This window comes from Balaenoptera physalus (genome assembly GCF_965194825.1).
Source record: "Balaenoptera physalus genome assembly, chromosome: 5".
Classification (NCBI taxonomy): domain Eukaryota; kingdom Metazoa; phylum Chordata; class Mammalia; order Artiodactyla; family Balaenopteridae; genus Balaenoptera; species Balaenoptera physalus.
In genome coordinates, this window is record NC_138884.1 from 68,127,621 (window position 1) to 68,140,387 (window position 12,767).

Consider the following 12,767-nt stretch of genomic DNA (forward strand, 5'->3'; position numbering starts at 1 on the left):
GTGCTTAGGAAGACAATAAGCAATATTTTAAGTAAATTAAAATGGAATTTGCTTTTTACCATGTCTTATAAATGCCAAACAATGAAATGATTTAGTTTTCAAAGTTATTATATCCCAATTGATCTTCCAGGCAATGGACTTATTATCTAATTATGAAGATATGCACATTTATCAAAAGTTAGAACCATCTGTCTCAATTCTGTTTAATTTCATTATACATTCATCATTTAGACAGTCAGCTTATGACATAAGCCTCTACCGACGAGTAATTCTATACTGATTATCACTCGACTACGTGCACAGGTAGACACCAGTCAACTCTTATTAGTCTACTTTGAAATTAAAATTCTACTAGTAACAGGCTGCTGACTAGCCAGTCATCACTGATATATGCAAGAATCATCTCTGGTATTCCTCTAAAGAAACCTAAAACTGCTAATTTCTTTCAGGAAATTATATAAACTTAGCATTCATAAATTCTTCTTGAATTGAGAAGTAAATACATTTAGACCCATCTACATATATTCAGAATTCTCATTTTTAGATAGAGGGAGACCAGAAGAAAATAAATATAATTTCAAGAAATTTCGATTAAAATATTTATAATGCTCATAAGATTTTATAATTCTGGGGAATATAGCAATAATCCTGGTTAGTGACTTTGGGTCAGAACACCAGATTAGATATGGAATATTATTTCTTTTTCTTATATGTGTGATTATAATTGACAGAGATGAGTAAGAATATGGGAAATTATTTACTGAAAACACTTTGCCTCTTTTTGTGTATCCAGAATGAAGATTAAAAATATCTGGCATTCTATTATAAGCACACTTAAACTCATTAGAAAAATATCATATGTCAACTCATAAATAAGAATACAGCAAGTTACTGCAAAAAAACCAAACGTATCTTACATATGGCACATCTCTGTACCTGTCATTATGGTCATAAATAACACAAATGATAGGCTCAAAAACTGTCTAAAGGGAAAACTGAATCCCTTCAATCAAATCATATGTAATGATTTTATGTATATTATTTATATATGTATTTATAATATATATAATTAGCACAACATTGGATAAGATGACTTTTAAATAAAATATATTTTAATTTAATAGCAATTTATATGAAATGTTTAAGAGAAACTATGTGTTTCTAAATAAAGAAAAGTGTTTTATATCATAAGGGAATCCGGTTTTCCCAATTTATATCACACTGAGAGATTGACTGTCAAAATTATTGCAATCTCAACCAAAAGTATTCCTGGGAAGACAGACGCCAGAGCCAGTAAGAATGGGGTAAAATTTGGACCAGGCGGCCAAGGAACTGAAATTGCTATAGAGTTAACCCGTGGGAGAACTAACAAGCAGTGTGTTACTTGGCATCCAGAGGGGCGATGCACTCAGAATGATATTAGCCAATATTAGTATTTAAGAAGGAACAATATGTTGGATAGGACAGCATTATGAACAAAAATGGAAATGTGAGGGAAGTCAGATATACCAGTAGTTTTTTTTTTTTTAATCCCTTCTTTTTTAGAAAAGGTTTCTAGCCAGCAGCTGAATTTACTACTAACCCGATCAAATTTATCCAATAGAAAAATATAGACAAAAATACTATATTAGTATTCTGACAACAGAGACTGTAATTTCAAACCCATAATGATATTATAATGCTTACCAGGATAACCAAAACAGAAAGTAAAGGGTACATTAAAAATTGTTAATCCTTTCACATGGTACATATGCATGATGGGCTAACTTTAAACATCATAAAAACGAACATTAAGGTGATAAGAGCAATTCAGTATGCTACCTTCTTGTCACATGGAAGCTCAGAACTCTTTGTGATTGTTAAGACTGACAAAGATCTAGGCTGTTGTTTTAGTTAAAGTCTTTGGAATAGAATGAATTCCTCGCATTCCAAGGAGTCATTGCAATGTGTTATCTAAGACCAAAGGCCCTAAAATGTTAGTGTATATAAGAATTACTTGGAGAGTTGTAATAAATGCACGTTCTACATCTTCCCCCTCCCAAATTTAAACAAACATTCTGAAATAGGTGGTACGTGGTTTATGCTTTGTTGTATACTATTCTAGTCAGATCATCATGACTGTTTAAAGGCACTATTTCCTCAAAGAATTCTGACTCTTTAGATGACATGCAAAATTGCAAAAGTAGCATTATGATCTAGGAAACTGAGAGAGGATTCTGAAGGCAACAACGAGCATGCTCAGCCTCAAGCTTGTATTTATCTCTAAATGAACAAATATTAGAAGGACAGTTTTCTACTTCATCTATATTTGTGTGAACCATTCTGAGTCATCAAATCAAAGGGACTAATTTCCCTAACTCTTAGGTATACTAGGTTTTTCAAGGAATCAGAACAACTTCAGGAAGGAAAGGAAAACAATGAAATCAAAGCTCAGAGGCAGACACACAGACACTCAAGTCCTTCAATAAGTAATCTTTCTTTGGAAACATTTAATTATTTGAATATTGTGCATTCTTTATTTGTCCTTGTCTGTAGAAGGCAAGAGTGTGTGTGTATATATAGTCTGGGATAATATTACCCCCAGTATAGCCTAATATGGGTAATTATGAAGTTGAAACTTTAGAGATTGCTTGGGTAAGCTGCCTTAACTGACAGATCTATGAGGTCTCCTCCATATCTTATTGAATCTATAATAGAGAGATTATAACACTATCAATTGTAGAAAATTTGAATTGCCATTCCAAAGTAAAGAACTTTCTTAATCTTGGGAAGAAGTTATAGTAATGTGAGGGTTATGTATTGTCTTTAAAAGTCCTGTAAAATGAAAATAATGTGTAAAATTACAGACACCAAAACAGCCACTTCCTAGATTCTCCTACCTGATCAATCTATGCAGAGCTTCCCTCAACACTTCATGTCATTTAGCAGCTCAGTAAGCTGCAAAGAGTTGTTTCTAATTTAATATCTCAGCATAAAACAATGAGATTTTATGTTTTATTATTTCACAACTTATCTTGAGATATATATACATTTAGGCTATACTTTTGCCCATTTTTAAGGACAAATTATACCCCTTTAATGTTGATCCAAAGAATTCATTGTTACTTTAGAAACCATCCTGTCACATCAGATGAAAGTTAAAGTGGATAGTAATGAACTAAGGATAACCTCATATTTGAAACTATAAAAAAAAATGACAAATGACTTCCCACCTATTTTTCTTCTTTTTTATTTGAACCTATAGTAAAAATTTTAATTTTGTTATAAACTAGAAAATTGTATTTCTGGCATTGTAAACAAGAAAAATATAACATAGGGAATGAAAAATATTTTCATTTATTACAAGTAAAATCTTCAGAAGTTAAATATCCATTGTCTTCCAGCCTTTATTGTTTTACAAGAAGTCACAGTTTTACACTGCCTGTTTGAAACACAGTGTTGCTTTTTCTCCAAAGACTACTTTAAGATATTTAATTTTTTGTCTTTGGTTTTCAGTAGTTTTTTCTATTATGAGCATATGGTATATACTGCTTTGGGAATTTCAAGTCTTCTTGAGTATGCAGAATAATTTTTTTTCAATATTGAAAAATTCTTAGCCATTATTTAAATAATTCTTCTGCCTTATTAATTCTTATTTTCTTCTGGGACTTAAAATAAGCATATGTAAGCCTTTTCACCACAGACATACTTCACTATCATGCTTTCTTTCTGTTTTTTATCATTTCTTCTCTCCATGTGTCATCCTGCATTTTTTCTGAATTTCCTCAGTTCATACTTTCTCTTCAGAAGTTTAAAACTAATGCTAAACATAGCCACTGAGTAATTTATTTTCATTTGTTATTTTCATAATGCCTATAATTTTTTTTGCTCTTTATAATTATTTGTTGTTTTCCATTAAAACTCTGATAACCCTCTCTAATAAAATCATCTATCTCTTATTTCAATTCTATCATCATAGTAAGGACAGTTATTTGGAAGTACATGACTGCTGAATCTAGTTTTTTGGGTCTACTACAGTTTTTTGCTTTTGTTTTTTTCTATTTTCCCTTGTTTTTGGTTATATTGTCTTTTTTATGTTTAGCTAATATTGATATATTCTTATGAATTGCAAATTGAGAATTACACAATTTGACTTCCAGTTTCAGTTCCAATATGTAAAGAACTTAGAACTTGTCACTCCCATCATGACAAAAAAGAAATATGTGAACAAAATAAAAATTAACAATTTTTCTTATACCTATTAGAGAACTGGAATTGCAGGGCAAACCACCATCATGAAATCTGGACAGACAGGCAGATCAACAGAGGCATAGACAAGGTCTTACCTAAAGCAGAAGCTCCATCAACTGGAGCCATAAACTAGTAGGGATACTTAGATGGTAATGCTGACAAATTTCTGGAAGCTCATTGCTGATTGTGGATTAGATTGAGAGTGAGAAACTACTAGGAGCTGCAATCTTAGAGGGCCCTACACTTTCATGGGTTTAACCTTCAGGAATTCCACATGACTGTCGCTGTATATAGCCAGGAATGATTTCCCAGTGGTTCTGGCAAAAGATGGAAAAGACTATCCATGATGAAATAAGCCAAGAATGTCTTCATAAAAATTCTCCAAGGGAAAATACTTTACCAGAGCCTTATTACATGTAAGCTAAGAGAAGTTCTCTGAGTCCAGCACAGTCTATCTTTCCTTTATCACTCAAATGGAAAAAAGAAAAAAAGAGATAAAACACTTGTGAAAATAATAGCCCAGAAACTCAGAGACAAACCTAACTAAAACAATGAGATTTACTCATGAGATGATAGAACACTTCCCTTCCCACACACCCTACCACCACTCCGACAGGGTACCACTGTAGTAACAGTGGATTATAGCTGAAAGAGCAGAAAGACACAGACACTATTTGATAAGGAGTTCTTATGAAAGCCCAAAGACAACAGAGGAGATAAAATCAAGGACACTAGAGGATTTGAAGCCTTTGGCACATATAGCTACAATAATCAGTTAATATTGTCAAACTCTAGAAAGATTTACATAAAATATCACACTGAGACCTATTTATCGATACCTCAGTCCTTATGACCTGATACATTATATTTGGCTTTCAACCAAAAATTACAGAGGATGCTGAGACAGAAAAATCAGTTTGAACAGACAAAGCCAGCTTCAGAACCATACTCCATTATGACACAGATTTTGGAATTGTCAAAATGGGAATATAAAGGAACTATGAATAACATGTTAAGAGCTCTAAAGAAAAAGCAGATAGTATGTAAGAACACATGGGTGTTGTAAGCAGAGGAAATGGAAGCTCTAAAACAGAATCAAAGGGAAATGCTTATTTCAAAATATCTTTGATGGGCTAACCAGGAGACCACACACAACTAGGAAAAAAATAAGTGAGTTTGAAGATAGGTCAAAAAAAGATGGAACATACAAATAATTGGAATACCAGAAGGAGAAAAAAAAGAAAATGGAGCAGAAGAAATATTTGAAGTAATTGCTGAAATTTTTCCAAAATTAATGATAGACACCAAACAGATCCAGGAAGCTCAGAAAACACCACTCAGGATAAAAAAAAAAAAAAAAAAAAAGACATGTAGACATATCATATTCAACTGAAAAACACCAAACAGAGCAAATCTTAAAATAATCCTAGGAGTGGTAAGGGGGCAACAAAACACCTTAACTTTAGAGACACAAGGATACAACTTATAGTAGATTTTTCATCACTCTGCAATCAAGAAGAGGGGGGAATAACATTTAAACTGTTGAAAGGAAAATGGTACTAATCTAGAGTTCTATGCCCAGCAATATTATCCTCCAAAAGTGAAAGAGAAATATACTTTTTCAGACAAACAAAAACTGAAGTAAATCAATGCCAGAAGATCTGTCCTATAAGAAATGCGAAAAGGACTTCTTCAGCAACAGGAAGTGATGCAAGTCAGAAACTTGGATTTACTTTAACAAAGAAAGAGCATCAGAGAAGGAAAACGTATTAAGGTAAAATAAAGCTTATATTTTTCTTATTCTTAATTGGTATAAAAGTTAACTGTTTAAAATAATAGTATTAAAAACGTATTGTATAATTAACACAACATTGTAAATCAACTATACTTCAATAAAAAATGGTATTTGATGATTATAGAATATGGATAAATGAAATGAATGACAGTAATGATATACAGGTAAAAGGGGGGAATTGGAAACACTGTTATAAGGTGCCTGAACTAAAAATGAAGTGGTATAGTTTTATTTTAGGTGGAACTAGATTAGATTAGTTGAAAATGTATATACATTGAAAACTCTGTGAAAACTACTAAAATTTTTGAAGTATATTTGAGGTGCTAAGAAAGGATATAAAATAGAATTAGAGATAATTCTTAATTAAAATCAGAGAAGGAAGAAAAAGGGAAGAAGTAAAATTAAGAACAAGGCAATAAACAGAAAATAGTTAAAACATGGTATATATTAATCCAACTATTCAATGTCACTTTGATATAAGTGGTCTAAATACACTATTGGTAAAATAGACATTGTCAGAGTGGATCAAAAAAAGAAGACCCAAGTATAAACCGTTTATTAAAAAATACTTAAAATGTAAAGACTCTGAATGGTTAAAAGTAAAGGGAGGATAAATATCAATATATACAATGTTAATCATAACAACACAAGCAAACAAACAAACAAAATCTAAAGAAGTTAAATTAAAGAAGTTAAAGAAGTTAAATTAAAGAAGTTAAATTGAGACAAAGCAGAATTCAGAACAAGGAAAATTATCTGAAATAAAGAGGGATGCAGTATGACAATGAACGGATCAATTTTCCAAGAACACATGATAATCCTAAATGCACCTAACAACAGGAGTATAAATATGTAGGTAAAACTAGGTACAATGAAAGGATAGTTAAGTCCACTTACAGTTACAGAAGTCAGCATTCCTCTTTCATAGACTGATATATCAAGAAGGTAGAAAATCAGCAAGAATACAGGTGACCTGAAAAACACCATCAATTACCTTGATCTAATTGAAATTTATAGAATATAGACTAGCCCATCCAACAACAGCACAATACACATCCTTGTCAAGCTCACATGAAAATTCACTAAGATAGTACATATTACGGGCCATAAGATATACTTTAACATATGTAAGATAGAAATCATACAAAGTATGCTCTCAGGCCATAATGGATTTAGACTAGAAATCAAAAACAGATAGTTGGAAAAATTTCAAAATATTTAGAGATTAAACAACACACTTCTAAATAACACATAGGTCAAAAAAGTAATATTAAGATAAATGTTTGAATAAGTTAAATTAATTAAAAATGAAATGAACTTATCCAAATTTGTGGGATGCAGCAAAAGCAATTGCTTAGAGGGAAATTTATAGAATTAAATGTATATATTAGAAAATAAGAAAGATATGAAAAGAATCACCTTGGGAAAATAGAAAAAGGAGAGCAATGTTTTTAGACATTTGTAGATTTATTGATTCTCAGTTTTCAGATTGAGACAGATAATTAAAATACTCTGGTGACTACGATTTACACATTTCCCCCTGTACCCCATGTCCCCACCCCTTTAACTAAAAAGCCCAGCAGTTCTACTTTGCTGCCAGACACATCAGACAATATTTTCAAAATGTAAATAAAGGGAAGCATGATATTCCCATAATGTTGGTATTTAATGTTGATGAAGTTAGTGGCACAGGACAAGTTATTTCCTCAAGTAACATCATATCTTCCTTTGGCCAAAACGTGGAAGTCAGTCCTAACCAGCTCAAGACCAATTTAAGTATAAAGCAAGCAGAAGAAAATAAATACAAATTAGAGCAGAAATCAAAGAAATTAAAAGTCAGAAAACAATTAACCAATCCAAGTAAACCATAAGTGGATTCTTCGAAAAGATAAAAAAATTATAAACCTCTAGCCAGGCTACCTAATTAAAGGTGAGAAGACACAAATCACTAATATCATCAATGAAGGAAGAGTTATCACTACTCATCCCATGGACATTAAAAGATTAATAAAGGAATACTGTGAACAACTTTGTGCCCACGGATTTAATAATATAGGTAAAATAGTCTTACACCTTGAAAAACATGAACTACAAAATTTAACACAAGGAGAGATAAATTATCTGAATAGGTATATATCTATTAAAGAAATTGAATCCATAATTAATCATCTTTCAAAAAAGAATGCAGCAGACCTAGATGGTTCCACTGGTGAATTCTACCAAACATTTAATAAGGTGATATTCACCCTCCACAGTCTCTTTCAGAAAACAGTAGCAGAGGAAAAAGCACTTTTTAATTCATTCAATAAGGCAAGCATTCTACCCTAATACCAATATCATATAAAGATATTACAAGAATGGAAATCTACAAACCAATATCTTTCATAATAATAGATGGGAAAATCTCAAAAAAATATTAACAAATTGAACAAACAAGGCATTAAAATAATCATACAGCAGGAACAAGTGGGATTTATTCCAGGTATACAAAGACTAAAATCAATCACACAACATCAACATGCTAAAGTAGAAAACACATAAGATCATATCAATTGATACAGAAAATCATCTGACAAAATCCAATACCCACTCATGACAAAAAACTATCAGAAACTAGGAACAGTTTGGAATATCCTCCCCTTCATAAAGAATGCATATAAAAAACTGTTGAAACACTGGATGCTTCTTTCCTAAGTGCAGTAAAATGTTTATTTAATGCACTACAACATCAAGAAAAGTAAATAAAAGTTAGGCAGATTGGAAAGGGAGAAATAAAATTATCATTGTTTACAGATATATATACAGAAATATATATACATATGTATATATATAAATTATTTTCCTATATAACATCCATGAACAATTAGAATTTAAAATTAAAAGGGAAACATATCATTTACATTAGCACCAAGAAATGAAATATGTAGGTATCTTTTTAACAAAATGTATATAGGAGGAAAACTACAAAACCCTGATGAGATAAATCAAAGAACATATATATGTATATATATAAATCAAGAGATATTTTATGTTCATGGACTCAATATTGCTAAGATTATCAATTCTTCCCAACTCATTCAGTAGATTCAATGCAATTCCAATGAAAATTCCATCAAACTAGTTTATAGATACAGACAATCTGATTCTAAAGTTTATAAGACAGAAGTCCTAGAATAGACAAAATAATATGAAATAAAATGCAGTTGGAGAAACCATATTATCTAATTTTTTAAAATTTATTGAGTTAACATTGAGATAACATTATAACATTGGTTTATAACATGTAAGTTTCCCATAATGCTAGGGTAAATGAACATAGGGGTGCATATATCTTTTCCAAATAGTGTTTTCATATTTTGGGGATAAATACCCAGAAATGGAATAGCTGGATCATATGGTAGTTCTATTCTTAAGTTTTTGAGGAACTTCCATCCCTTCACTGAGCCTGTTTGTCTTTAGACCTGAGATGAATCTCCTGGAGGCACTGTTTAGTTGGTTTTTATTTTTGAATCCGTCCAGCCACTTTGTGTCTTTTGATTGGGGAATTCAATCCATTTACATTTAGGGAAATTATTGATAAATGAGGCCTAGTACAGCCATTTTATGTTTTGTTTTCAGGTTGCTCTGTATCTCCATTTGTGTCTCTGCTCCAGATGTATGTTTTGTGGTTATCATCAGGTTTGTATAAAACCTCTCACAGATAAAATAGTCCTATTTTCTGCTGATAGCATTTTACCTTCATTTGCCTGTAAAGGTTCCATTTTTTTCCACTTCCTTCTTTATGTTTTTGTTGTCTCAAATTATCCCTTTTTATGTTGTGAGTTTGTTACCAAACTGAAGTAGATATAGTTGTTTTTACTGCTTTTTTTCCCCTTTAAAATATATGCTATATTTTTTTAATAACCTATTCTGATATAGAGTTGCAGCATTCTGATTCTGTCTATTTAGTACTTTACTCAAAGTTTTGTGTACTTATGCCTTTTCATTTCAAGTAGAAGAGCTCCTTTCAACATTTCTTGTAAGGTAGGTCTAGTGTTGATTAAATCTTTCAGCTTTTGTTTGGGAAAGCCTTTTTTTCTCCTTCATATCTAAATGGTAACTTTGCTAGATAGAGTATTATTGGATGACAGTTTTTACCTGTCAAAATTTTGAGTATGTCATTCTACTCTCTCCTAGCCTATGAAGTTTCTGCTGAGAAATCTGCTGATAGCTTAATGAGGGTTCCTTTGTAGGTTACCATCCTTTTTTCCCTGGATGTTTTTAAATTTCTTTGTCACCGACTTTTGACAGTTCTAATATAAATGTGCCTTGGAAAAGGTCTGTTGAGGTAATTGTGCGTTCTCTTAGCTTCTAGACTTGTATATCCATTTGCTTCCCCAAGTTTGGGAAATTCTCAGCTATTATTTCTTTAAATAAACCCTCTGCTCCCTTCTCCCTCTCTCCTTCTGGGATACTCATTATTCTAATGTTGCCCATCCTAATAGAGTTGGATAGTTCTCAGAGAATTTCTTCATTTTTTTAGATCTTAATTCTCTTTCTTCTTCTACCTGTATCATTTCTAGATTTCTACCTTTGAGCTCGCTAATTCTTTCTTCCTGTGTTCTTCTCTGTTACTACTGCTTTCTAATGTGTTCTTCATCTTATTTACTAAGTTCTTCAGTTCCAGAATTTGTTTGGTTCTTTTTTAGACTTTTAATTTCTTTGGTAAAGTATTCCTTCTGTTCACTAATTTTATTCCTGATCTCATTGAACTGCTTTTCTGTGTTTTCTTACAGCCTGTTGAGTTTCTTCCTGATAAGTATTTTGAATTCTCTGTCAGATCTCAATATTCTGTGACTTTAAGTTTGGTTTCTAGAAAACTGTCATTTAATTTTTGTGATACCATGTTACTATGGTTCTTCATGCAGATTTCTTCCCCTGCATTTGAAGTAGTGAGCATCTTTTTTCTTTAGGTAAAGCCTTTTTTTTTTTTTTTTTTACTTGATTCTAATGATTCAACAGTTAGTAATTAGAAGTCTTTCTTTTGTTTTTCAGTAGGTGACTATATAACACAAGTTGGGTTTTTTTTGTTGTTTTTTTTTTAACATCTTTATTGGAGTATAATTGCTTTACAATGTTGTGTTAGTTTCTGCTGTATAACATAGTGAATCATCTATACGTATACATATATCCCCATATGCCCTCCCTCTTGTGTCTCCCTCTTACCCTCCCTATCCCACACCTCTAGGTGGTCATAAAGCACGGAGCTGATCTCCCTGTGCTATGCGGCTGCTTCCCACTAGCTATCTATTTTACATTTGGTAGTGTATATATGTCAATGCTACTCTCTCACTTCGTTCCAGCTTACCCTTTCCCCTCCCTGTGTCCTCAAGTCCATTCTCTATCTCTGCGTCTTTATTCCTGTCCTGGCCCTAGGTTCTTCAGAACCTTTTTTTTTTAGATTTAGATTTTTGTTATGTTAGCATAACAAATAGCACAAGTTTTGGATTTCTCTTACCTGAATTGCCTCTGGTTGTATTTGATAATATGCATTTTTTCACCTTGCATCGCCTCTGACAGAGGTGTTGCCCATTGTTCCTGCTGCTAATGCCTTCAGGGCATCGCCACCTGGGGCCATGAGATGGGGAGGGAAAATCGGGGGACCCAGGGCTTCAGGTGCCTCTGCCAAGTCCGGGGTTGTAAGGTTTGTGTGTGTCATCACTGTGGGCAGGGAAGGCAGAGTTGCTGGGCACCTCCGCAGCTGGAGGGAACAGGGTCACAGGTCCCTATGCTGCTGCTCAGTTCCCTGTAGCTGCAAGTGGCACTGCAACCAGGAGGTGGGAGTCTGTGCCACCTCCTCTGATGCTACTAGATTGCCTGAGGCTGTGAGCTCAGCCATCTGGCCAGAGGTCCAGGATCACAGGCACCACCTCTGATATTCCCCTGGTTTCACTTTCTCTATGTGTTCCAGTGAACCCACCTTTAGATGTGTAGATGTGTGGATTTCCCCAGCATCCTGGTATGTTGAGCAGAGGCACCTTTGTTGAGTTATGATTGTTTTACTGGTGGTAGATTGAAAGGAAGAGACAAAGGGAGCATATCAGTCCACCATGATGCTTACATCACTTTAATATTATCTAATTTTAAGCCTTACTATAAAACTACATTAATCAAGACAGCATCGTATCGGTGAAAGAATAGACACCAAGATCAGTGGAACAAAATGGGAGAAAACAGAAATAGATCCAAATAAATATAGTCAACTGACCTTTGAAAAATGAGCAAAGGCAACTTAATAGAGAAGGGCTAGACTTTTTAACAAATGGTACTGGAAAATTTGAATGTTAGTATGCAAAAAACAAAAACCAAAACCCCAGACACAGGCCTTACATCATACACAAAATATAATTTAAAATGGATCATAGACTAAATGTAAAACTTTAAATTCTAAATTTTCTAGAGTAAAACATACAAGAAAACCTAGCTGACCTTTGGTTTTGCCATGAGTTTTTAAATACAATATCAAAAGCATGACTGATGAAAGAAAAAATTGATAAATTGTATCTGCTTAAAGTTAAAACTTCTGTTATGCAAAAGCACAGTTAGGAGAATGAATACCCAATTCTCAGACTGGTAGAAAATATTTAAAAAACACTTATATGATAAAGGACTTACATTCAAAATGTACAAAAGACACTTAAAACTTAACAATAAGAAAACAAACAACCCAATTAAAAATTGGCAAAAGGTCTGAGCAGATGCC

General features: G+C 32.7%; 1 long non-coding RNA gene across 1 annotated transcript in view; it reads left to right on the top strand.

Moving 5' to 3' along the window:
* Positions 1 to 12,423, top strand: part of LOC309661907 — a 96,080-nt gene extending 83,657 nt beyond the window's left edge. The window contains exon 3 of the long non-coding RNA XR_014264358.1: positions 5,856 to 12,423. This is a non-coding gene — a long non-coding RNA (uncharacterized lncRNA). The remainder of the gene's footprint in view (positions 1 to 5,855) is intronic.
* The last annotated feature ends 344 nt before the right edge of the window (positions 12,424 to 12,767 follow it).